We start from the raw sequence: 27,982 nt of genomic DNA on the forward strand, positions 1-27,982 counted from the left end.
AGAAAATCTGAGTATTGAGAAAAAATGAGAAAAAAATGATAGTGAGAAAAAATGAGAAAAAATGAGAAAAACGAGATAATCTGAGAATTGAGAAAAACTGAGGAAAAAATGAGAACATCTGAGAAAAACTGCGAACAAATGAGAAAAATTCAAACAAATGACAAAAACAGAAAAAATGAGAAAAACTGAGAAAAAATGTGAAAAAAATGAGCCAAAATGAGAGAAAATGAAAAAACTGAGAAAAACTGAGAAAAAACGAGAAAATCTGAGTATTGAGAAAAAATGAGAAAAATGAGCAAAAATGATAAAATGAGAAAAAATGAGAAAAAAATGAGAAAAACGAGATAATCTGAGAATTGAGAAAAACTGAGGAAAAAATGAGAACATCTGAGAAAAACTGCGAACAAATGAGAAAAATTCAAACAAATGACAAAACAGAAAAAATGAGAAAAACTGAGAAAAAATGTGAAAAAAATGAGACAAAATGAGAAAAATTGAGAAAAACTGAGAAAAATGCGAAAAATGAGAAAAAACGTGAAAATCTCAGAATTGAGTAAAAATGAGAAGAAATGAGAAAAACTGAGAAAAAATGTGAAAAAAATGAGACAAAATGAGAGAAAATGAGAAAAACTGAGAAAAAACGAGAAAATCTGAGTATTGAGAAAAAATGAGAAAAAATGAGCAAAAATGATAAAATGAGAAAAAATGAGAAAAATATGAGTAAAACGAGATAATCTGAGAATTGAGAAAAACTGAGGAAAAATTGAAAACATCTGAGAAAAACTGCGAACAAATGAGCAAAACAGAACAAATGACAAGAACCGAAAAACAGAGAAATACTGAGAAAAATTAGAAAAAAATGAGACAAAATGAGAAAAAATGAGACAAAATGAGAAAAATTGAGAAAAACTCAGCAAAAATGAGAAAAATGTGAAAAACGAGAAAATCTGAGTATTGAGAAAAAATGAGAAAAAATGAGCAAAAATGAGAAAAATGAGAAAAAATGAGAAAAAAATGAGAAAAACGAGATAATCTGAGAATTGAGAAAAAATGAGAAAAAATGAGAGAAAATGAAAAAAACTGAGAAAAAACGAGAAAAAATGAGAAAAACCAGATAATCTGAGAATTGAGAAAAACTGAGGAAAAAATGAGAACATCTGAGAAAACTGCGAACAAATGAGAAAAAATTCAAACAAATGACAAAAACAGAAAAAATGTGAAAAAATTGAGACAAAATGAGAAAAATTGAGAAAAACTGAGAAAAATGAGAAAAATAAGAAAAAACGAGAAAATCTCAGAATTGAGTAAAAATGAGAAAAATTGAGAAAAACAGAGAAAAAATGTGAAAAAATGAGAAAAAATGAGAAAAAATGAGAAAAAATGTGAAAAAAGAGACAAAATGAGAAAAATTGAGAAAAACTGAGAAAAATGAGAAAAATGAGAAATACTGAGCAAAAATGAGAAAAATTGAGAAAACTCAGCAAAAATGAGAAAAACTGATAAATGGGAAACAATGAGAAAAAATGAGAAAAAATGAGCAAAAATGATAAAATGAGAAAAAATGAGGAAAAAAATGAGAAAAACCAGATAATCTGAGAATTGAGTAAAACTGAGGAAAAAATGAGAACATCTGAGAAAAACTGCGAACAAATGAGAAAAATTCAAACAAATGACAAAAACAGAAAAATTGAGAAAAACTGAGAAAAATGCGAAAAATGAGAAAAAACGTGAAAATCTCAGAATTGAGTAAAAATGAGAAGAAATGAGAAAAACTGAGAAAAAAGTGAAAAAAATGAGACAAAATGAGAAAAACTGAGAAAAAACGAGAAAATCTGAGTATTGAGAAAAAATGAGAAAAAATGATAAAATGAGAAAAAATGAGATAAAAATGAGAGAAAGGAGATAATCTGAGAATTGAGAAAAACTGAGGAAAAAATGAGAACATCTGAGAAAAACTGCGAACAAATGAGAAAAATTCAAACAAATGACAAAAACAGAAAAAATGAGAAAAACTGAGAAAAAATGTGAAAAAAATGAGCCAAAATGAGAGAAAATGAAAAAAACTGAGAAAAACTGAGAAAAGACGAGAAAATCTGAGTATTGAGAAAAAATGAGAAAAAATGAGATAAAAATGAGAGAAAGGAGATAATCTGAGAATTGAGAAAAACTGAGGAAAAAATGAGAACATCTGAGAAAAACTGCGAACAAATGAGAAAAATTCAAACAAATGACAAAAACAGAAAAAATGAGAAAAACTGAGAAAAAATGTGAAAAAAATGAGACAAAATGAGAAAAATTGTGAAAAACTGAGAAAAATGAGAAAAATGAGAGAATCAGAATAACTGAGAAAAAACGAGAAAATCTGAGTATTGAGAAAAAATGAGAAAAAATGAGCAAAAATGAGAAAATGAGAAAAAATGAGAAAAAATGAGAAAAACGAGATAATCAGAGAATTGAGAAAAACTGAGGAAAAAATGAGAACATCTGAGAAAAACTGCGAACAAATGAGAAAAATTCAAACAAATGACAAAAACAGGAAAAATGAGAAAAACTGAGAAAAAATGTGAAAAAAATGAGACAAAATGAGAAAAATTGAGAAAAACTGAGAAAAATGCGAAAAATGAGAAAAAACGTGAAAATCTCAGAATTGAGTAAAAATGAGAAGAAATGAGAAAAACTGAGAAAAATGTGAAAAAAATGAGACAAAATGAGAAAAACTGAGAAAAAACGAGAAAATCTGAGTATTGAGAAAAAATGAAAAAAATGATAGTGAGAAAAAATGAGAAAAAAATGAGAAAAACGAGATAATCTGAGAATTGAGAAAAAATGAGAAAAATGAGCAAAAATGATAAAATGAGAAAAATGAGAAAAAAGAGAAAAACCAGATTATCTGAGAATTCAGAAAAACTGAGGAAAAAAATGAGAACATCTGAGAAAAACTGCGAACAAATGAGAAAAATTCAAACAAATGACAAAAACAGAAAAAATGAGAAAAACTGATAAAAAATGTGAAAAACTGAGAAAAATGAGAAAAATGAGAAATACTGAGCAAAAATGAGAAAAATTGAGAAAACTCAGCAAAAATGTGAAAAACTGATAAATGGGAAACAATGAGAAAAAATGAGCAAAAATGATAAAATGAGAAAAAATGAGAAAAAAATGAGAAAAACGAGATAATCTGAGAATTGAGAAAAACTGATGCAAAAATGAGAACATCTGAGAAAACTGCGAACAAATGAGAACAATTCAAACAAATGACAAAAACAGAAAAAATGAGAAAAACTGAGAAAAAATGTGAAAAAAATGAGACAAAATGAGAAAAATTGAGAAAAACTGAGAAAAATGCGGAAAATGAGAAAAAACGTGAAAATCTCAGAATTGAGTAAAAATGAGAAGAAATGAGAAAAACTGAGAAAAAATGTGAAAAAAATGAGACAAAATGAGAGAAAATGAGAAAAACTGAGAAAAAACGAGAAAATCTGAGTATTGAGAAAAAATGAGAAAAAATGAGAAAAAATGATCAAGTGAGAAAAAATGAGAAAAAAATGAGAAAAACGAGATAATCTGAGAATTGAGAAAAACTGAGGAAAAAATGAGAACATCTGAGAAAAACTGCGAACTAATGAGCAAAACAGAACAATTGACAAGAACCAAAAAGCAGAGAAATACTGAGAAAAATGAGAAAAAAATGAGACAAAATGAGAAAAATTGAGAAAAACTGAAAAATGAGAAAAATGCGAAAAAAACGAGAAAATCTGAGTATTGAGAAAAAATGAGAAAAAATGTGAACATGTGAAAAAAACTGCGAACAAATGAGAAAAATTCAAACAAATGACAAAAACAGAAAAAATGAGAAAAACTGAGAAAAAATGTGAAAAAAATGAGACAAAATGAGAAAATTGAGAAAAACTGAGAAAAATGAGACAAAATGAGAGAAAATGACAAAAACTGAGAAAAAACGAGAAAATCTGCGTATTGAGAAAAAATGAGAAAAAATGAGAGAAAATGAGAAAAACTGAGAAAAAACGAGAAAATCTGAGTATTGAGAAAAAATGAGAAAAAATTAGCAAAAATGATAAAATGAGAAAAAATGAGAAAAAATGAGTAAAACGAGATAATCTGAGAATTGAGAAAAACTGAGGAAAAAATGAGAACATCTGAGAAAAAACTGCGAACAAATGAGAAAAATTCAAACAAATGACAAAAACAGAAAAAATGAGAAAAACTGAGAAAAAATGTGAAAAAAATGAGACAAAATGAGAAAAATTGTGAAAACTGACAAAAATGAGAAAAAATGAGAGAATCAGAAAAACTGAGAAAAAACGAGAAAATCTGAGTATTGAGAAAAAATGAAAAAAATTATAAGTGAGAAAAAATGAGAAAAATGAGAAAAACTGAGAAAAATGCGAAAAATGAGAAAAACGTGAAAATCTCAGAATTGAGTAAAAATGAGAAGAAATGAGAAAAACTGAGAAAAAATGTGAAAAAAATGAGACAAAATGAGAGAAAATGAGAAAAACTGAGAAAAACGAGAAAATCTGAGTATTGAGAAAAAATGAGAAAAAATGAGAAAAAAATGAGTAAAACGAGATAATCTGAGAATTGAGAAAAACTGATGAAAAAATGAGAACATCTGAGAAAAACTGCGAACAAATGAGAAAAATTCAAACAAATGACAAAAACAGAAAAAATGAGAAAAACTGAGAAAAAATGTGAAAAAAATGAGACAAAATGAGAAAAATTGTGAAAAACTGAGAAAAATCAGAAAAAATGAGAGAATCAGAATAACTGAGAAAAAACGAGAAAATCTGAGTATTGAGAAAAAATGAGAAAAAATGAGCAAAAATGAGAAAATGAGAAAAAATGAGAAAAAATGAGAAAAACGAGATAATCAGAGAATTGAGAAAAACTGAGGAAAAATGAGAACATCTGAGAAAAACTGCGAACTAATGAGCAAAACAGAACAATTGACAAGAACCAAAAAGCAGAGAAATACTGAGAAAAATGAGAAAAAAATGAGACAAAATGAGAAAAATTGAGAAAAACTGAAAATGAGAAAATGCGAAAAAACGAGAAAATCTGAGTATTGAGAAAAAATGAGAAAAAATGTGAACATGTGAAAAAAACTGCGAACAAATGAGAAAAATTCAAACAAATGACAAAAACAGAAAAAATGAGAAAAACTGAGAAAAAATGTGAAAAAAATGAGACAAAATGAGAAAAATTGAGAAAAATGAGAAAAATGAGACAAAATGAGAGAAAATGACAAAACTGAGAAAAAACGAGAAAATCTGCGTATTGAGAAAAAATGAGAAAAATGAGAGAAAATGAGAAAAACTGAGAAAAAACGAGAAAATCTGAGTATTGAGAAAAATGAGAAAAATTAGCAAAAATGATAAAATGAGAAAAAATGAGAAAAAAATGAGTAAAACGAGATAATCTGAGAATTGAGAAAAACTGAGGAAAAAATGAGAACATCTGAGAAAAACTGCGAACAAATGAGAAAAATTCAAACAAATGACAAAAACAGAAAAAATGAGAAAAACTGAGAAAAAATGTGAAAAAAATGAGACAAAATGAGAAAAATTGTGAAAAACTGAGAAAAATCAGAAAAATGAGAGAATCAGAATAACTGAGAAAAAACGAGAAAATCTGAGTATTGAGAAAAAATGAGAAAAAATGAGCAAAAATGAGAAAATGAGAAAAAATGAGAAAAATGAGAAAAACGAGATAATCAGAGAATTGAGAAAAAACTGAGGAAAAATGAGAACATCTGAGAAAAACTGCGAACAAATGATAAAAATTCAAACAAATGACAAAAACAGAAAAAATGAGAAAAACTGAGAAAAAATGTGAAAAAATTGAGACAAAATGAGAAAAATTGAGAAAAACTGAGAAAAATGAGAAAAATAAGAAAAAACGAGAAAATCTCAGAATTGAGTAAAAATGAGAAAAATTGAGAAAAACAGAGAAAAAATGTGAAAAAAATGAGAAAAAATGAGAAAAAATGAGAAAAAATGTGAAAAAAGAGACAAAATGAGAAAAATTGAGAAAAACTGAGAAAAATGAGAAAAATGAGAAATACTGAGCAAAAATGAGAAAAATTGAGAAAACTCAGCAAAAATGAGAAAAACTGATAAATGGGAAACAATGAGAAAAAATGAGAAAAAATGAGCAAAAATGATAAAATGAGAAAAAATGAGAAAAAATGAGAAAAACCAGATAATCTGAGATTGAGTAAAACTGAGGAAAAAATGAGAACATCTGAGAAAAACTGCGATCAAATGAGAAAAATTCAAACAAATGACAAAAACAGAAAAAATGAGAAAAACAGAGAAAAAATGTGAAAAAAATGAGACGAAATGAGAAAAATTGAGAAAAACTGAGAAAAATGAGAAAAAATGAGAGAAAATGAGAAAAACAGAAAAAACGAGAAAATCTGAGTATTGAGAAAAAATGAGAAAAAAATGATAAAGTGAGAAAAAATGAGAAAAAAATGAGAAAAACGAGATAATCTGAGAATTGAGAAAAACTGAGGAAAAAATGAGAACATCTGAGAAAAACTGCGAACAAATGAGAAAAAATTCAAACAAATGACAAAAACAGAAAAAATGAGAAAAGCTGAGAAAAATGTGAAAAAAATGAGCCAAAATGAGAGAAAATGAAAAAAAACTGAGAAAAACTGAGAAAAAACGAGAAAATCTGAGTATTGAGAAAAAATGAGAAATACTGAGCAAAAATGAGAAAAATTGATAAACTCAGCAAAAATGAGAAAAACTGATAAAAATGAGGAAAAACTGAGAAAAAACGGGAAAATCGGAGAATTGAGAAAAAGTGAGAAAAACGAGATAATCTGAGTATTGAGAAAAAATGAGAAAAAAATGAGCAAAATGATAAAATGAGAAAAAATGAGAAAAAAATGAGAAAAACGAGATAATCTGAGAATTGAGAAAAACTGAGGAAAAAATGAGAACATCTGAGAAAAACTGCAAACAAATGAGAAAAATTCAAACAAATGACAATAACAGAAAAAATGAGAAAAACTGAGAAAAAATGTGAAAAATGAGAAAAAACTGAGATAAAATGAGAAAAAATGAGATAAAAATGAGAGAATCGAGATAATCTGAGAATTGAGAAAGACTGAGGAAAAAATGAGAACATCTGAGAAAAACTGCGAACAAATGAGAAAAATTCAAACAAATGACAAAAACAGAAAAAATGAGAAAAAATGTGAAAAAAATGAGACAAAATGAGAAAAATTGAGAAAAACTGAGAAAAATGCGAAAAATGAGAAAAAACGTGAAAGTCTCAGACTTGAGTAAAAATGAGAAGAAATGAGAAAAACTGAGAAAAAATGTGAAAAAAATGAGACGAAATTTGAAAAAATTAGAGAAAATCAGAAAAAGTGAAAAAAACGAGAAAAACGAGATAATCTGAGAATTGAGAAAAACTGAGGAAAAAATTAGAACATCTGAGAAAAACTGCGAACAAATGAGAAAAATTCAAACAAATGACAAAAACAGAAAAAATGAGAAAAACAGAGAAAAAATGTGAAAAAAATGAGACAAAATGAGAAAAATTGAGAAAAACTGAGAAAAATGAGCAAAAATGAGAGAAAATGAGAAAAACAGAAAAAACGAGAAAATCTGAGTATTGAGAAAAAATGAGAAAAAAATGATAGTGAGAAAAAATGAGAAAAAAATGAGAAAAACGAGATAATCTGAGAATTGAGAAAAACTGAGGAAAAAATGAGAACATCTGAGAAAAACTGCGAACAAATGAGAAAAATTCAAACAAATGACAAAAACAGAAAAAATGAGAAAAACTGAGAAAAAATGTGAAAAAAATGAGCCAAAATGAGAGAAAATGAAAAAAACTGAGAAAAACTGAGAAAAAACGAGAAAATCTGAGTATTGAGAAAAAATGAGAAAAAATGAGCAAAAATGATAAAATGAGAAAAAATGAGAAAAAAATGAGAAAAACGAGATAATCTGAGAATTGAGAAAAACTGAGGAAAAAATGAGAACATCTGAGAAAAACTGCGAACAAATGAGAAAAATTCAAACAAATGACAAAAACAGAAAAAATGAGAAAAACTGAGAAAAAATGTGAAAAAAATGAGACAAAATGAGAAAAATTGAGAAAAACTGAGAAAAATGCGAAAAATGAGAAAAAACGTGAAAATCTCAGAATTGAGTAAAAATGAGAAGAAATGAGAAAAACTGAGAAAAAATGTGAAAAAAATGAGACAAAATGAGAGAAAATGAGAAAAACTGAGAAAAAACGAGAAAATCTGAGTATTGAGAAAAAATGAGAAAAAATGAGCAAAAATGATAAAATGAGAAAAAATGAGAAAAATATGAGTAAAACGAGATAATCTGAGAATTGAGAAAAACTGAGGAAAAATTGAAAACATCTGAGAAAAACTGCGAACAAATGAGCAAAACAGAACAAATGACAAGAACCGAAAAACAGAGAAATACTGAGAAAAATTAGAAAAAAATGAGACAAAATGAGAAAAAATGAGACAAAATGAGAAAAATTGAGAAAAACTCAGCAAAAATGAGAAAAATGTGAAAAACGAGAAAATCTGAGTATTGAGAAAAAATGAGAAAAAATGAGCAAAAATGAGAAAAAATGAGAAAAAATGAGAAAAAAATGAGAAAAACGAGATAATCTGAGAATTGAGAAAAAATGAGAAAAAATGAGAGAAAATGAAAAAAACTGAGAAAAAACGAGAAAAAAATGAGAAAAACCAGATAATCTGAGAATTGAGAAAAACTGAGGAAAAAATGAGAACATCTGAGAAAACTGCGAACAAATGAGAAAAATTCAAACAAATGACAAAAACAGAAAAAATGTGAAAAAATTGAGACAAAATGAGAAAAATTGAGAAAAACTGAGAAAAATGAGAAAAATAAGAAAAAACGAGAAAATCTCAGAATTGAGTAAAAATGAGAAAAATTGAGAAAAACAGAGAAAAAATGTGAAAAAAATGAGAAAAAATGAGAAAAAATGAGAAAAAATGTGAAAAAAGAGACAAAATGAGAAAAATTGAGAAAAACTGAGAAAAATGAGAAAAATGAGAAATACTGAGCAAAAATGAGAAAAATTGAGAAAACTCAGCAAAAATGAGAAAAACTGATAAATGGGAAACAATGAGAAAAAATGAGAAAAAATGAGCAAAAATGATAAAATGAGAAAAAATGAGAAAAAAATGAGAAAAACCAGATAATCTGAGAATTGAGTAAAACTGAGGAAAAAATGAGAACATCTGAGAAAAACTGCGAACAAATGAGAAAAATTCAAACAAATGACAAAAACAGAAAAATTGAGAAAAACTGAGAAAAATGCGAAAAATGAGAAAAAACGTGAAAATCTCAGAATTGAGTAAAAATGAGAAGAAATGAGAAAAACTGAGAAAAAAGTGAAAAAAATGAGACAAAATGAGAAAAACTGAGAAAAAACGAGAAAATCTGAGTATTGAGAAAAAATGAGAAAAAATGATAAAATGAGAAAAAATGAGATAAAAATGAGAGAAAGGAGATAATCTGAGAATTGAGAAAAACTGAGGAAAAAATGAGAACATCTGAGAAAAACTGCGAACAAATGAGAAAAATTCAAACAAATGACAAAAACAGAAAAAATGAGAAAAACTGAGAAAAAATGTGAAAAAAATGAGCCAAAATGAGAGAAAATGAAAAAAACTGAGAAAAACTGAGAAAAGACGAGAAAATCTGAGTATTGAGAAAAAATGAGAAAAAATGAGATAAAAATGAGAGAAAGGAGATAATCTGAGAATTGAGAAAAACTGAGGAAAAAATGAGAACATCTGAGAAAAACTGCGAACAAATGAGAAAAATTCAAACAAATGACAAAAACAGAAAAAATGAGAAAAACTGAGAAAAAATGTGAAAAAAATGAGACAAAATGAGAAAAATTGTGAAAAACTGAGAAAAATGAGAAAAAATGAGAGAATCAGAATAACTGAGAAAAAACGAGAAAATCTGAGTATTGAGAAAAAATGAGAAAAAATGAGCAAAAATGAGAAAATGAGAAAAAATGAGAAAAAATGAGAAAAACGAGATAATCAGAGAATTGAGAAAAACTGAGGAAAAAATGAGAACATCTGAGAAAAACTGCGAACAAATGAGAAAAATTCAAACAAATGACAAAAACAGGAAAAATGAGAAAAACTGAGAAAAAATGTGAAAAAAATGAGACAAAATGAGAAAAATTGAGAAAAACTGAGAAAAATGCGAAAAATGAGAAAAAACGTGAAAATCTCAGAATTGAGTAAAAATGAGAAGAAATGAGAAAAACTGAGAAAAATGTGAAAAAAATGAGACAAAATGAGAAAAACTGAGAAAAAACGAGAAAATCTGAGTATTGAGAAAAAATGAAAAAAATGATAGTGAGAAAAAATGAGAAAAAAATGAGAAAAACGAGATAATCTGAGAATTGAGAAAAAATGAGAAAAATGAGCAAAAATGATAAAATGAGAAAAAATGAGAAAAAAGAGAAAAACCAGATTATCTGAGAATTCAGAAAAACTGAGGAAAAAATGAGAACATCTGAGAAAAACTGCGAACAAATGAGAAAAATTCAAACAAATGACAAAAACAGAAAAAATGAGAAAAACTGATAAAAAATGTGAAAAACTGAGAAAAATGAGAAAAATGAGAAATACTGAGCAAAAATGAGAAAAATTGAGAAAACTCAGCAAAAATGTGAAAAACTGATAAATGGGAAACAATGAGAAAAAATGAGCAAAAATGATAAAATGAGAAAAAATGAGAAAAAAATGAGAAAAACGAGATAATCTGAGAATTGAGAAAAACTGATGCAAAAATGAGAACATCTGAGAAAAACTGCGAACAAATGAGAACAATTCAAACAAATGACAAAAACAGAAAAAATGAGAAAAACTGAGAAAAAATGTGAAAAAAATGAGACAAAATGAGAAAAATTGAGAAAAACTGAGAAAAATGCGGAAAATGAGAAAAAACGTGAAAATCTCAGAATTGAGTAAAAATGAGAAGAAATGAGAAAAACTGAGAAAAAATGTGAAAAAAATGAGACAAAATGAGAGAAAATGAGAAAAACTGAGAAAAAACGAGAAAATCTGAGTATTGAGAAAAAATGAGAAAAAATGAGAAAAAATGATCAAGTGAGAAAAAATGAGAAAAAAATGAGAAAAACGAGATAATCTGAGAATTGAGAAAAACTGAGGAAAAAATGAGAACATCTGAGAAAAACTGCGAACTAATGAGCAAAACAGAACAATTGACAAGAACCAAAAAGCAGAGAAATACTGAGAAAAATGAGAAAAAAATGAGACAAAATGAGAAAAATTGAGAAAAACTGAAAAATGAGAAAAATGCGAAAAAACGAGAAAATCTGAGTATTGAGAAAAAATGAGAAAAAATGTGAACATGTGAAAAAAACTGCGAACAAATGAGAAAAATTCAAACAAATGACAAAAACAGAAAAAATGAGAAAAACTGAGAAAAAATGTGAAAAAAATGAGACAAAATGAGAAAAATTGAGAAAAACTGAGAAAAATGAGACAAAATGAGAGAAAATGACAAAAACTGAGAAAAAACGAGAAAATCTGCGTATTGAGAAAAAATGAGAAAAAATGAGAGAAAATGAGAAAAACTGAGAAAAAACGAGAAAATCTGAGTATTGAGAAAAAATGAGAAAAAATTAGCAAAAATGATAAAATGAGAAAAAATGAGAAAAAAATGAGTAAAACGAGATAATCTGAGAATTGAGAAAAACTGAGGAAAAAATGAGAACATCTGAGAAAAACTGCGAACAAATGAGAAAAATTCAAACAAATGACAAAAACAGAAAAAATGAGAAAAACTGAGAAAAAATGTGAAAAAAATGAGACAAAATGAGAAAAATTGTGAAAAACTGACAAAAATGAGAAAAAATGAGAGAATCAGAAAAACTGAGAAAAAACGAGAAAATCTGAGTATTGAGAAAAAATGAAAAAAAATTATAAAGTGAGAAAAAATGAGAAAAAATGAGAAAAACTGAGAAAAATGCGAAAAATGAGAAAAAACGTGAAAATCTCAGAATTGAGTAAAAATGAGAAGAAATGAGAAAAACTGAGAAAAAATGTGAAAAAAATGAGACAAAATGAGAGAAAATGAGAAAAACTGAGAAAAAACGAGAAAATCTGAGTATTGAGAAAAAATGAGAAAAAATGAGAAAAAAATGAGTAAAACGAGATAATCTGAGAATTGAGAAAAACTGATGAAAAAATGAGAACATCTGAGAAAAACTGCGAACAAATGAGAAAAATTCAAACAAATGACAAAAACAGAAAAAATGAGAAAAACTGAGAAAAAATGTGAAAAAAATGAGACAAAATGAGAAAAATTGTGAAAAACTGAGAAAAATCAGAAAAAATGAGAGAATCAGAATAACTGAGAAAAAACGAGAAAATCTGAGTATTGAGAAAAAATGAGAAAAAATGAGCAAAAATGAGAAAATGAGAAAAAATGAGAAAAAATGAGAAAAACGAGATAATCAGAGAATTGAGAAAAACTGAGGAAAAATGAGAACATCTGAGAAAAACTGCGAACTAATGAGCAAAACAGAACAATTGACAAGAACCAAAAAGCAGAGAAATACTGAGAAAAATGAGAAAAAAATGAGACAAAATGAGAAAAATTGAGAAAAACTGAAAAATGAGAAAAATGCGAAAAAACGAGAAAATCTGAGTATTGAGAAAAAATGAGAAAAAATGTGAACATGTGAAAAAAACTGCGAACAAATGAGAAAAATTCAAACAAATGACAAAAACAGAAAAAATGAGAAAAACTGAGAAAAAATGTGAAAAAAATGAGACAAAATGAGAAAAATTGAGAAAAACTGAGAAAAATGAGACAAAATGAGAGAAAATGACAAAAACTGAGAAAAAACGAGAAAATCTGCGTATTGAGAAAAAATGAGAAAAAATGAGAGAAAATGAGAAAAACTGAGAAAAAACGAGAAAATCTGAGTATTGAGAAAAAATGAGAAAAAATTAGCAAAAATGATAAAATGAGAAAAAATGAGAAAAAAATGAGTAAAACGAGATAATCTGAGAATTGAGAAAAACTGAGGAAAAAATGAGAACATCTGAGAAAAACTGCGAACAAATGAGAAAAATTCAAACAAATGACAAAAACAGAAAAAATGAGAAAAACTGAGAAAAAATGTGAAAAAAATGAGACAAAATGAGAAAAATTGTGAAAAACTGACAAAAATGAGAAAAAATGAGAGAATCAGAAAAACTGAGAAAAAACGAGAAAATCTGAGTATTGAGAAAAAATGAAAAAAAATTATAAAGTGAGAAAAAATGAGAAAAAATGAGAAAAACTGAGAAAAATGCGAAAAATGAGAAAAAACGTGAAAATCTCAGAATTGAGTAAAAATGAGAAGAAATGAGAAAAACTGAGAAAAAATGTGAAAAAAATGAGACAAAATGAGAGAAAATGAGAAAAACTGAGAAAAAACGAGAAAATCTGAGTATTGAGAAAAAATGAGAAAAAATGAGAAAAAAATGAGTAAAACGAGATAATCTGAGAATTGAGAAAAACTGATGAAAAAATGAGAACATCTGAGAAAAACTGCGAACAAATGAGAAAAATTCAAACAAATGACAAAAACAGAAAAAATGAGAAAAACTGAGAAAAAATGTGAAAAAAATGAGACAAAATGAGAAAAATTGTGAAAAACTGAGAAAAATCAGAAAAAATGAGAGAATCAGAATAACTGAGAAAAAACGAGAAAATCTGAGTATTGAGAAAAAATGAGAAAAAATGAGCAAAAATGAGAAAATGAGAAAAAATGAGAAAAAATGAGAAAAACGAGATAATCAGAGAATTGAGAAAAACTGAGGAAAAATGAGAACATCTGAGAAAAACTGCGAACAAATGATAAAAATTCAAACAAATGACAAAAACAGAAAAAATGAGAAAAACTGAGAAAAAATGTGAAAAAATTGAGACAAAATGAGAAAAATTGAGAAAAACTGAGAAAAATGAGAAAAATAAGAAAAAACGAGAAAATCTCAGAATTGAGTAAAAATGAGAAAAATTGAGAAAAACAGAGAAAAAATGTGAAAAAAATGAGAAAAAATGAGAAAAAATGAGAAAAAATGTGAAAAAAGAGACAAAATGAGAAAAATTGAGAAAAACTGAGAAAAATGAGAAAAATGAGAAATACTGAGCAAAAATGAGAAAAATTGAGAAAACTCAGCAAAAATGAGAAAAACTGATAAATGGGAAACAATGAGAAAAAATGAGAAAAAATGAGCAAAAATGATAAAATGAGAAAAAATGAGAAAAAAATGAGAAAAACCAGATAATCTGAGAATTGAGTAAAACTGAGGAAAAAATGAGAACATCTGAGAAAAACTGCGATCAAATGAGAAAAATTCAAACAAATGACAAAAACAGAAAAAATGAGAAAAACAGAGAAAAAATGTGAAAAAAATGAGACGAAATGAGAAAAATTGAGAAAAACTGAGAAAAATGAGAAAAAATGAGAGAAAATGAGAAAAACAGAAAAAACGAGAAAATCTGAGTATTGAGAAAAAATGAGAAAAAAATGATAAAGTGAGAAAAAATGAGAAAAAAATGAGAAAAACGAGATAATCTGAGAATTGAGAAAAACTGAGGAAAAAATGAGAACATCTGAGAAAAACTGCGAACAAATGAGAAAAATTCAAACAAATGACAAAAACAGAAAAAATGAGAAAAGCTGAGAAAAAATGTGAAAAAAATGAGCCAAAATGAGAGAAAATGAAAAAAACTGAGAAAAACTGAGAAAAAACGAGAAAATCTGAGTATTGAGAAAAAATGAGAAATACTGAGCAAAAATGAGAAAAATTGATAAACTCAGCAAAAATGAGAAAAACTGATAAAAATGAGGAAAAACTGAGAAAAAACGGGAAAATCGGAGAATTGAGAAAAAGTGAGAAAAACGAGATAATCTGAGTATTGAGAAAAAATGAGAAAAAATGAGCAAAAATGATAAAATGAGAAAAAATGAGAAAAAAATGAGAAAAACGAGATAATCTGAGAATTGAGAAAAACTGAGGAAAAAATGAGAACATCTGAGAAAAACTGCAAACAAATGAGAAAAATTCAAACAAATGACAATAACAGAAAAAATGAGAAAAACTGAGAAAAAATGTGAAAAATGAGAAAAAACTGAGATAAAATGAGAAAAAATGAGATAAAAATGAGAGAATCGAGATAATCTGAGAATTGAGAAAGACTGAGGAAAAAATGAGAACATCTGAGAAAAACTGCGAACAAATGAGAAAAATTCAAACAAATGACAAAAACAGAAAAAATGAGAAAAAATGTGAAAAAAATGAGACAAAATGAGAAAAATTGAGAAAAACTGAGAAAAATGCGAAAAATGAGAAAAAACGTGAAAGTCTCAGACTTGAGTAAAAATGAGAAGAAATGAGAAAAACTGAGAAAAAATGTGAAAAAAATGAGACGAAATTTGAAAAAATTAGAGAAAATCAGAAAAAGTGAAAAAACGAGAAAAACGAGATAATCTGAGAATTGAGAAAAACTGAGGAAAAAATTAGAACATCTGAGAAAAACTGCGAACAAATGAGAAAAATTCAAACAAATGACAAAAACAGAAAAATGAGAAAAACAGAGAAAAAATGTGAAAAAAATGAGACAAAATGAGAAAAATTGAGAAAAACTGAGAAAAATGAGCAAAAATGAGAGAAAATGAGAAAAACAGAAAAAACGAGAAAATCTGAGTATTGAGAAAAAATGAGAAAAAAATGATAGTGAGAAAAAATGAGAAAAAAATGAGAAAAACGAGATAATCTGAGAATTGAGAAAAACTGAGGAAAAAATGAGAACATCTGAGAAAAACTGCGAACAAATGAGAAAAATTCAAACAAATGACAAAAACAGAAAAAATGAGAAAAACTGAGAAAAAATGTGAAAAAAATGAGCCAAAATGAGAGAAAATGAAAAAAACTGAGAAAAACTGAGAAAAAACGAGAAAATCTGAGTATTGAGAAAAAATGAGAAAAAATGAGCAAAAATGATAAAATGAGAAAAAATGAGAAAAAAATGAGAAAAACGAGATAATCTGAGAATTGAGAAAAACTGAGGAAAAAATGAGAACATCTGAGAAAAACTGCGAACAAATGAGAAAAATTCAAACAAATGACAAAAACAGAAAAAATGAGAAAAACTGAGAAAAAATGTGAAAAAAATGAGACAAAATGAGAAAAATTGAGAAAAACTGAGAAAAATGCGAAAAATGAGAAAAAACGTGAAAATCTCAGAATTGAGTAAAAATGAGAAGAAATGAGAAAAACTGAGAAAAAATGTGAAAAAAATGAGACAAAATGAGAGAAAATGAGAAAAACTGAGAAAAAACGAGAAAATCTGAGTATTGAGAAAAAATGAGAAAAAATGAGCAAAAATGATAAAATGAGAAAAAATGAGAAAAATATGAGTAAAACGAGATAATCTGAGAATTGAGAAAAACTGAGGAAAAATTGAAAACATCTGAGAAAAACTGCGAACAAATGAGCAAAACAGAACAAATGACAAGAACCGAAAAACAGAGAAATACTGAGAAAAATTAGAAAAAAATGAGACAAAATGAGAAAAAATGAGACAAAATGAGAAAAATTGAGAAAAACTCAGCAAAAATGAGAAAAATGTGAAAAACGAGAAAATCTGAGTATTGAGAAAAAATGAGAAAAAATGAGCAAAAATGAGAAAAAATGAGAAAAAATGAGAAAAAAATGAGAAAAACGAGATAATCTGAGAATTGAGAAAAAATGAGAAAAAATGAGAGAAAATGAAAAAAACTGAGAAAAAACGAGAAAAAAATGAGAAAAACCAGATAATCTGAGAATTGAGAAAAACTGAGGAAAAAATGAGAACATCTGAGAAAACTGCGAACAAATGAGAAAAATTCAAACAAATGACAAAAACAGAAAAAATGTGAAAAAATTGAGACAAAATGAGAAAAATTGAGAAAAACTGAGAAAAATGAGAAAAATAAGAAAAAACGAGAAAATCTCAGAATTGAGTAAAAATGAGAAAAATTGAGAAAAACAGAGAAAAAATGTGAAAAAAATGAGAAAAAATGAGAAAAAATGAGAAAAAATGTGAAAAAAGAGACAAAATGAGAAAAATTGAGAAAAACTGAGAAAAATGAGAAAAATGAGAAATACTGAGCAAAAATGAGAAAAATTGAGAAAACTCAGCAAAAATGAGAAAAACTGATAAATGGGAAACAATGAGAAAAAATGAGAAAAAATGAGCAAAAATGATAAAATGAGAAAAAATGAGAAAAAAATGAGAAAAACCAGATAATCTGAGAATTGAGTAAAACTGAGGAAAAAATGAGAACATCTGAGAAAAACTGCGAACAAATGAGAAAAATTCAAACAAATGACAAAAACAGAAAAATTGAGAAAAACTGAGAAAAATGCGAAAAATGAGAAAAAACGTGAAAATCTCAGAATTGAGTAAAAATGAGAAGAAATGAGAAAAACTGAGAAAAAAGTGAAAAAAATGAGACAAAATGAGAAAAACTGAGAAAAAACGAGAAAATCTGAGTATTGAGAAAAAATGAGAAAAAATGATAAAATGAGAAAAAATGAGATAAAAATGAGAGAAAGGAGATAATCTGAGAATTGAGAAAAACTGAGGAAAAAATGAGAACATCTGAGAAAAACTGCGAACAAATGAGAAAAATTCAAACAAATGACAAAAACAGAAAAAATGAGAAAAACTGAGAAAAAATGTGAAAAAAATGAGCCAAAATGAGAGAAAATGAAAAAAACTGAGAAAAACTGAGAAAAGACGAGAAAATCTGAGTATTGAGAAAAAATGAGAAAAAATGAGCAAAAATGATAAAATGAGAAAAAATGAGAAAAAAATGAGAAAAACCAGATTATCTGAGAATTGAGAAAAACTGAGGAAAAAATGAGAACATCTGAGAAAAACTGCGAACAAATGAGAAAAATTCAAACAAATGACAAAAACAGAAAAAATGAGAAAAACTGAGAAAAAATGTGAAAAAAGAGACAAAATGAGAAAAATTGAGAAAAACTGAGAAAAATGCGAAAAATGAGAAAAAACGTGAAAATCTAAGAATTGAGTAAAAATGAGAAAAAATGAGAAAAACTGAGAAAAAATGTGAAAAAATGAGACAAAATGAGAAAAATTGAGAAAAACTGAGAAAAATGCGAAAAATGAGAAAAAACGTGAAAATCTCAGAATTGAGTAAAAATGAGAAGAAATGAGAAAAACTGAGAAAAAATGTGAAAAAAATGAGGCAAAATGAGAGAAAATGAGAAAAACTGAGAAAAAAATGAGAAAATCTGAGTATTGAGAAAAAATGAGAAAAAATGAGTAAAACGACATAATCTGAGAATTGAGAAAAACTGAGGAAAAAATGAGAACATCTGAGAAAAACTGCGAACAAATGAGAAAAATTCAAACAAATGACAAAAACAGAAAAAATGAGAAAAACTGAGACAAAATGAGAAAAATTGAGAAAAACTGAGAAAAATGAGAAAAAATGAGAAAAAATGAGAAAAAATGAGAAAAAAATGAGAAAAACGAGATAATCTGAGAATTGAGAAAAACCGATGAGAAAATGAGAACATCTGAGAAAAAGTGCGAACAAATGAGAAAAATTCAATCAAATGACAAAAACAGAAAAAATGAGAAAAAAATGAGACAAAATGAGAAAAATTGAGAAAAACTGAGAAAAATGTGAAAAAATGAGAGAAAATGAGAAAAACTGAGAAAAAACGAGAAAATCTGAGAAAAACTGAGAAAAAATGTGATAAAATGAGACAAAATGAGAAAAATTGAGAAAAACTGAGAAAAATGAGAAAAATGAGAAAAAACGAGAAAATCTCAGAATTGAGTAACAATGAGAAAAAATGAGAAAAATTGAGAAAAAATGTGAAAAAAATGAGACAAAATGAGAAAAATTGTGAAAAACTGAGAAAAATGAGAAAAAATGAGAGAAAATGAGAAAATCTGAGAAAAAACGAGAAAATCTGAGTATTGAGAAAAAATGAGAAAAAAAGAGCAAAAATGATAAAATGAGAAAAAATGAGAAAAAATGAGAAAAACGAGATAATCTGAGAATTGAGAAAAACTGAGGAAAAAATGAGAACATCTGAGAAAAACTGCGAACAAATGAGAAAAATTCAAACAAATGACAAAAACAGAAAAAATGAGAAAAACTGAGAAAAAATGTGAAAAAAATGAGACAAAATGAGAAAAATTGAGAAAAACTGAGAAAAATGAGAAAAATAAGAAAAAACGAGAAAATCTCAGAATTGAGTAAAAATGAGAAAAATTGAGAAAAACAGAGAAAAAATGAGAAAAAATGAGAAAAAATGAGAAAAATGAGAAAAACTTCGAACAAATGAGCAAAACAGAACAAATGACCAGAGCAGAAAAATAAGAAAAACTGAGAAATACTGAGCAAAAATGAGAAAAATTGAGAAAACTCAGCAAAAATGAGAAAAACTGATAAATGGGAAAAAATGAGAAAAACTGATAAAAAAATGAGAAAAACTGAGAAAAAACGAGAAAATCGGAGAATTGAGAAAAAGTGAGAAAAAATGAGAAAAACTGAGATAAAATGAGAAAAAATGAGATAAAAATGAGAGAAGCGAGATAATATGAGAATTGAGAAAGACTGAGGAAAAAATGAGAACATCTGAGAAAAACTGCGAACAAATGAGAAAAATTCAAACAAATGACAAAAACAGAAAAAATGAGAAAAACAGAAAAAATGTGAAAAAAATGAGACAAAATGAGAAAAATTGAGAAAAACTGAGAAAAATGAGAAAAGAGAAAAACTTCGAACAAATGAGCAAAACAGAAATGACCAGAGCAGAAAAATAAGAAAAACTGAGAAATACTGAGCAAAAATGAGAAAAATTGAGAAAACTCAGCAAAAATGAGAAAAACTGATAAATGGGAAAAAATGAGAAAAACTGATAAAAAATTAGGAAAACTGAGAAAAAACGAGAAAATCGGAGAAAAACTGAGAAAAAATGTGATAAAATGAGACAAAATGAGAAAAATTGAGAAAAACTGAGAAAAATGAGAAAAATGAGAAAAAACGAGAAAATCTCAGAATTGAGTAAAAATGAGAAAAAATGAGAAAAATTGAGAAAAAATGTGAAAAAAATGAGACAAAATGAGAAAAATTGTGAAAAACTGAGAAAAATGAGAAAAAATGAGAGAAAATGAGAAAATCTGAGAAAAAACGAGAAAATCTGAGTATTGAGTAAAAATGAGAAAAAATGAGCAAAAATGATAAAATGAGAAAAAATGAGAAAAAATTAGAAAAACGAGATAATCTGAGAATTGAGAAAAACTGAGGAAAAAATGAGAACATCTGAGAAAAACTGCGAACAAATGAGAAAAATTCAAACAAATGACAAAAACAGAAAAAATGAGAAAAACTGAGAAAAAATGTGAAAAAAATGAGACAAAATGAGAAAAATTGAGAAAAACTGAGAAAAATGAGAAAAATAAGAAAAAACGAGAAAATCTCAGAATTGAGTAAAAATGAGAAAAAATGAGAAAAAATGAGAAAAAAATGAGAAAAACGAGATAATCTGAGAATTGAGAAAAACCGATGAGAAAATGAGAACATCTGAGAAAAAGTGCGAACAAATGAGAAAAATTCAATCAAATGACAAAAACAGAAAAAATGAGAAAAAAATGAGACAAAATGAGAAAAATTGAGAAAAACTGAGAAAAATGTGAAAAAGAGAGAAAATGAGAAAAACTGAGAAAAAACGAGAAAATCTGAGAAAAACTGAGAGAAAATGTGATAAAATGAGACAAAATGAGAAAAATTGAGAAAAACTGAGAAAAATGAGAAAAAATGAGAGAAAATGAGAAAAACTGAGAAAAAACGAGAAAATCTGAGTATTGAGAAAAAATGAGAAAAAATGAGCAAAAATGATAAAATGAGAAAAAATGAGAAAAAATGAGAAAAAATGTGAAAAAAATGAGAAAAAATGAGAAAAAATTAGAGAAAATGAGAAAAACTGAAAAAAAACGAGAAAATATGAGTATTGAGAAAAAATGAGAAAAAATGTGAAAAAAGAGACAAAATGAGAAAAATTGAGAAAAACTGAGAAAAATGAGAAAAATGAGAAATACTGAGCAAAAATGAGAAAAATTGAGAAAACTCAGCAAAAATGAGAAAAACTGATAAATGGGAAACAATGAGAAAAACTGATAAAAATGAGGAAAAACTGAGAAAAAACGGGAAATTGGAGAATTGAGAAAAGTGAGAAAAACGAGATAATCTGAGTATTGAGAAAAAATGAGAAAAAATGAGCAAAAATGATAAAATGAGAAAAAATGAGAAAAAAATGAGAAAAACGAGATAATCTGAGAATTGAGAAAAACTGAGGAAAAAATGAGAACATCTGAGAAAAACTGCGAACAAATGAGAAAAATTCAAACAAATGACAAAAACAGAAAAAATGAGAAAAACTGAGAAAAAATGTGAAAAAAATGAGACAAAATGAAAAAAATTGAGAAAAACTGAGAAAAATGCGAAAAATGAGAAAAAACGTGAAAATCTCAGAATTGAGTAAAAATGAGAAAAAATGAGACAAAATGAGAAAAATTGAGAAAAACTGAGAAAAATGAGAAAAATAAGAAAAAACGAGAAAATCTCAGAATTGAGTAAAAATGAGAAAAAGAGACAAAATGAGAAAAATTGAGAAAAACTGAGAAAAATGAGAAAAAATGAGAAAAAATGAGAAAAAAATGAGAAAAACGAGATAATCTGAGAATTGAGAAAACCCGATGAGAAAATGAGAACATCTGAGAAAAAGTGCGAACAAATGAGACAAATTCAATCAAATGACAAAAACAGAAAAAATGAGAAAAAAATGAGACAAAATGAGAAAAATTGAGAAAAACTGAGAAAAATGTGAAAAAATGAGAGAAAATGAGAAAAACTGAGAAAAAACGAGAAAATCTGAGAATTGAGTAAAAATGAGAAAAAATGAGCAAAAATGATAAAATGAGAAAAAATGAGAAAAAATGAGAAAAACGAGATAATCTGAAAATTGAGAAAAACTGAGGAAAAAATGAGAACATCTGAGAAAAACTGCGAACAAATGAGAAAAATTCAAACAAATGACAAAAACAGAAAAAATGAGAAAAACTGAGAAAAAATGTGAAAAAAATGAGACAAAATGAGAAAAATTGAGAAAAACTGAGAAAAAATGTGAAAAAATGAGAAAAAATTAGAGAAAATGAGAAAAACCGAAAAAAAACGAGAAAATCTGAGTATTGAGAAAAAATGAGAAAAAATGTGACAAAATGAGAAAAATTGAGAAAAACTGAGAAAAATGAGAAAAATGTGAAAAAACGAGAAAATCTGAGAATTGAGAAAAACCGAGGAGAAAATGAGAACATCTGAGAAAAACTGCGAACAAATGAGAAAAATTCAAACAAATGACAAAAACAGAAAAAATGAGAAAAAATGAGAAAAAATGTGAAAAAAATGAGACAAAATGAGAAAAATTGAGAAAAACTGAGAAAAATGCGAAAAATGAGAAAAAACGTGAAAATCTCAGAATTGAGTAAAAATGAGAAGAAATGAGAAAAACTGAGAAAAAATGTGAAAAAAATGAGACAAAATGAGAAAAACTGAGAAAAAACGAGAAAATCTGAGTATTGAGAAAAAATGAGAAAAAATGATAAAATGAGAAAAAATGAGATAAAAATGAGAGAAAGGAGATAATCTGAGAATTGAGAAAAACTGAGGAAAAAATGAGAACATCTGAGAAAAACTGCGAACAAATGAGAAAAATTCAAACAAATGACAAAAACAGAAAAAATGAGAAAAACTGAGAAAAAATGTGAAAAAAATGAGACAAAATGAGAAAAAATTAGGGAAAATGAGAAAAACTGAAAAAAAACGAGAAAATCTGAGTATTGAGAAAAAAAGAGAAAAAATGAGCAAAAATGAGAAAAATGAGAAATACTGAGCAAAAATGAGAAAAATTGAGAAAACTCAGCAAAAATGAGAAAAACTGATAAATGGGAAACAATGAGAAAAACTGATAAAAATGAGGAAAAACTGAGAAAAAACGGGAAAATCGGAGAATTGAGAAAAAGTGAGAAAAACGAGATAATCTGAGTATTGAGAAAAAATGAGAAAAAATGAACAAAAATGATAAAATGAGAAAAAATGAGAAAAAAATGAGAAAAACGAGATAATCTGAGAATTGAGAAAAACTGAGGAAAAAATGAGAACATCTGAGAAAAACTGCAAACAAATGAGAAAAATTCAAACAAATGACAAAAACAGAAAAAATGAGAACAACTGAGAAAAAATGTGAAAAATGAGAAAAAACTGAGATAAAATGAGAAAAAATGAGATAAAAATGAGAGAAGCGAGATAATCTGAGAATTGAGAAAGACTGAGGAAAAAATGAGAACATCTGAGAAAAACTGCGAACAAATGAGAAAAATTCAAACAAATGACAAAAACAGAAAAAATGAGAAAAAATGTGAAAAAAATGAGACAAAATGAGAAAAATTGAGAAAAACTGAGAAAAATGCGAAAAATGAGAAAAAACGTGAAAGTCTCAGACTTGAGTAAAAATGAGAAGAAATGAGAAAAACTGAGAAAAAATGTGAAAAAAATGAGACAAAATAAGAAAAACTGAGAAAAAACGAGAAATTCTGAGTATTGAGAAAAAATGAGAAAAAATGATAAAATGAGAAAAAAATGAGAAAAACGAGATAATCTGAGAAGTGAGAAAAAAAGACTGAAATAACTGAAGAAAAACTTAGAAAATAAACTGTGAAAAAAAAGAAGGACTGAGAAAAAAAACTGAAGAAAAACTTAGAAGAAAACTGAGCAGAAAAATTGTGAAAAAAAAGAACTGAGAAGAAAAACTGAGAAAAAAACTGATTAGAAAAACTGAGCAGAAAAACTGTGCAGAAAAACTGAGAAAAAAAACTAGAAAAAAAAACTGAAGAAAAACGGAGGAAAAAAACTGAGAAAAAATCTGTGAAAAAAAGAAGAACTGAGAAAAAAAATTGAGAAAAAATTGACTAGAAAAACTGAGCAGAAAAACTAAGCAGAAAAACTGAGAAAAAAACTATTAAAAAAAACTGAAGAAAAACGGAGGAAAAAAACTGAGAAGAAAAACTGAGAAAAATAGACTGAAAAAACTGAAGAAAAACTTAGAAAAATACTGTGAAAAGAACTGTGAAAAAAAAGAACTTGGAAAAAAAACTGAAGAAAAACTTAAAAAAAAAAACTGTGAACAAAACTCAGAAAAAAAAGAACTGAGAAAAAAACAGAAAAAACTGACTAGAAAAACTGAGCAGAAAAATTGAGCAGAAAAACTGAGAAAAAAAACTATTAAAAAAACAGAAGAAAAACGAAGAAAAAAACTGTGAAAAGAACTGTGAAAAAAAAGAAGAACTGGGAAAAAAAACTGAGAAAAACTGAGCAGAAAAACTGAGCAGAAAAACTGAGCAGAAAAACTGAGAAAAAAATGTATTTAAATAAACTGAAGAAAAACGGAGGAAAAAAACTGAGAAGAAAAAGTGAGAAAAAAAGACTGCAAATACTGAAGAAAAACTTAGAAAAAAACTGAAAAAAAAGGACTGAGAAAAAAAACTGAAAAAAACTTAGAAAAAAACTGTGAAAAAAAATGTGAAAAAAACTGTGAAAAAAAAGAACTGAGAAAAAAAACTGAGAAAAAACTGAACAGAAAAACTGAACATAAAAACTGAGAAAAATAACTATGAAAAAAAACTGAAGAAAAACGGAGGAAAAAAACTGAGAAGAAAAACTAAAAAAAAAGAACTGAGAAAAAAAACTGAAGAAAAACTTAGAAAAAAACTGTGAACAAAACTGTGAAAAAAAAGAACTGAGAAAAAAAACTGAGAAAAAATTGACTCGAAAAACTGAGCAGAAAAACTGAACATAAAAACTGAGAAAAAAATTATTTAAAAAAACTGAAGAAAAACGGAGGATAAAAACTGAGAAGAAAAACTGAGAGAAAAAGACTGAAAAAACTGAAGAAAAACTTCGAAAAAAACTGTGAAAAAAAAAGAACTGAGAAAAAAAACTGAAGAACAATTTAGCTAAAAACTGTGAAAAAAACTGAAAAAAAAGAACTGAGAAAAAAAACTGAGAAAAAACTGACTAGAAAAACAGAGCAGAAAAACTGAGAAAAAAAACTATTAAAAAAAACTGAAGAAAAACGGAGGAAAAAAACTGAGAAGAAAAATTGAGAAAAAAAGACTGAAAAATCAGAAGAAAAACTTAGTAAAAAACTGTGAAAAAAACTGTGAAAAAAAAGAACTGAGAAAAAATACTGAGAAAAAACTGACGAGAAAAACTGAGCAGAAAAACTGAGCAGAAAAATAAAAAAAAAAGACTATTAAAAAAACTGAAGAAAAACGGAGGAAAAAAACTGAGAAGAAAAACTGAGAAAAAAAGACTGCAAAAACTGAAGAAAAACTTAGAAAAAAACTGTGAAAAAAACTGTGAAAAAAAAGAAGAACAGAGAAAAAAAAACTGAGAAAAAACTGACTAGAAAAACTGAGCAGAAAAACCGAGAAAAAAAACCTATTAAAAAAAACTGAAGAAAAAAGGAGGAAAAAAACTAAGAAAAAACTGACTAGAAAAACTGAGCAGAAAAACTGAGCAGAAAAACTGAGAAAAAAAGACTGAAAAAACTGAAGAAAAACGTAGAAAAAACTGTGAAAAAAACTGTGAAAAAAAGAACTGAGAAAAAAAACTGAGAAAAAACTGTCTAGAAAAACTGAGCAGAAAAACTGAGAAAAAAAACCATTAAAAAAAACTGAAGAAAAACGGAGGAAAAAAACTGAGAAGAAAAACTGAGAAAAAAAGACTGAAAAAATTGAAGAAAAATTTAGAAAAAAACTGTGAAAAAAAAGTACTGAAAAAAAACTATTAAAAAAAACTGAAGAAAAAGGGAGGAAAAAAACTGAGAAGAAAAACTGAGAAATAAAGACTGAAAAAATTGAAGAAAAACTTGGAAAAAAACTGTGAAAAAAACTGTGAAAAAAAAGAAGAACTGAGAAAAAAAACTGAGAAAAAACTGACTAGAAAAACTGAGCAGAAAAGCTGAGCAGAAAAACTGAGAAAAAAAACTATTAAAAAAAACTGAAGAAAAACGGAGGGAAAAAACTGAGAAGAAAAATTAAAAAAAAAATACTGAAAAAACTGAAGAAAAACTTAGAAAAAAACTGTGAAAAAAACTGTGAAAAAAAAAGAACTGAGAAAAAAAACTGAAGAAAAATTGAGATGAAAACTGTGAAAAAAACTGAGAAAAAATAGACTAGAAAAACTGAACAGAAAAACGGAACGTAAAAACTGAGAAAAATATTATTTAAAAAAACTGAAGAAAAACGAAGGATAAAAACTGAGAAGAGAAACTGAGAGAAAAAGACTGAAAAAACTGAAGAAAAACTTCGAAAAAAAACTGTGAAAAAAAACTGTGACAAAAAGAAGAACTGAGAATAAAAACTGAAGAAAAACTTAGGAAAAAACTGTGGAAAAAACCGTGAAAAATAAGAAGAACTGAGAAAAAACTGAGAAAAAACTGACTAGAAAAACTGAGCAGAAAAACTGAGCAGAAAAACTGAGAAAAAAAACCTATTAAAAAAAACTGAAGAAAAACGGAGGAAAAAACTAAAGAAAAACTGAGAAAAAAACTGTGAAAAAAACTGTGACAAAAAGAAGAACTGAGAATAAAAACTGAAGAAAAACTTAGGAAAAAACTGTGGAAAAAACCGTGAAAAATAAGAAGAAGTGAGAAAAAAACTGAGAAAAAACTGACTAGAAAAACTGAGCAGAAAAACTGAGCGGAAAAACTGAGAAAAAAAACCTATTAAAAAAAACTGAAGAAAAACGGAGGAAAAAAACTGAGGAGAAAAACTGAGAAAAAAAGACTGAAAAAACTGAAGAATAACATAGAAAAAAACTGTGAAAAAAACTGTGAAAAAAAAGAAGAACTGAGAAAAAAAACTGAAGAAAAACTTAGAAAAAAACTGTGAAAAAAACTGTGAAAAAAAGAAGAACTGAGAAAAAAACCTGAGAAAAAACTGACTCGAAAAACTGACGAGAAAAACTGAGCAGAAAAACTGAGAAAAAAAACCTATTAAAAAAAACTTAAGAAAAACCGAGGAAAAAAACTGAAGAAAAACTGAGAAAAAAGGACTGAAAAAACTGAAGAAAAACTTAGAAAAAAACTGTGAAAAAAACTGTGACAAAAAGAACTGAGAAAAAAAACTGAAGAAAAACTTAGGAAAAAACTGTGGAAAAAACCGTGAAAAAAAGAAGAACTGAGAAAAAAAACTGAGAAAAACTGACTAGAAAAACTGAGCAGAAAAACTGAGCAGAAAAACTGAGAAAAAAAACCTATTAAAAAAAACTGAAGAAAAACGGAGGAAAAAAACTGAGAAGAAAAACTGAGAGAAAAAGACTGAAAAAACTGAAGAAAAACTTCGAAAAAAACTGTGAAAAAAAAAGAACTGAGAAAAAAAACTGGAGAACAATTTAGCTAAAAACTGTGAAAAAAACTGAAAAAAAAGAACTGAGAAAAAAAACTGAGAAAAAACTGACTAGAAAAACAGAGCAGAAAAACTGAGAAAAAAAACTATTAAAAAAAACTGAAGAAAAACGGAGGAAAAAAACTGAGAAGAAAAATTGAGAAAAAAAGACTGAAAAATCAGAAGAAAAACTTAGTAAAAAACTGTGAAAAAAACTGTGAAAAAAAAGAACTGAGAAAAAATACTGAGAAAAAACTGACGAGAAAAACTGAGCAGAAAAACTGAGCAGAAAAATAAAAAAAAAAAGACTATTAAAAAAACTGAAGAAAAACGGAGGAAAAAAACTGAGAAGAAAAACTGAGAAA

The sequence above is a fragment of the Pristiophorus japonicus genome, unplaced genomic scaffold, assembly GCF_044704955.1.
Source record: "Pristiophorus japonicus isolate sPriJap1 unplaced genomic scaffold, sPriJap1.hap1 HAP1_SCAFFOLD_149, whole genome shotgun sequence".
In the NCBI taxonomy this organism is placed as follows: Eukaryota; Metazoa; Chordata; class Chondrichthyes; family Pristiophoridae; genus Pristiophorus; species Pristiophorus japonicus.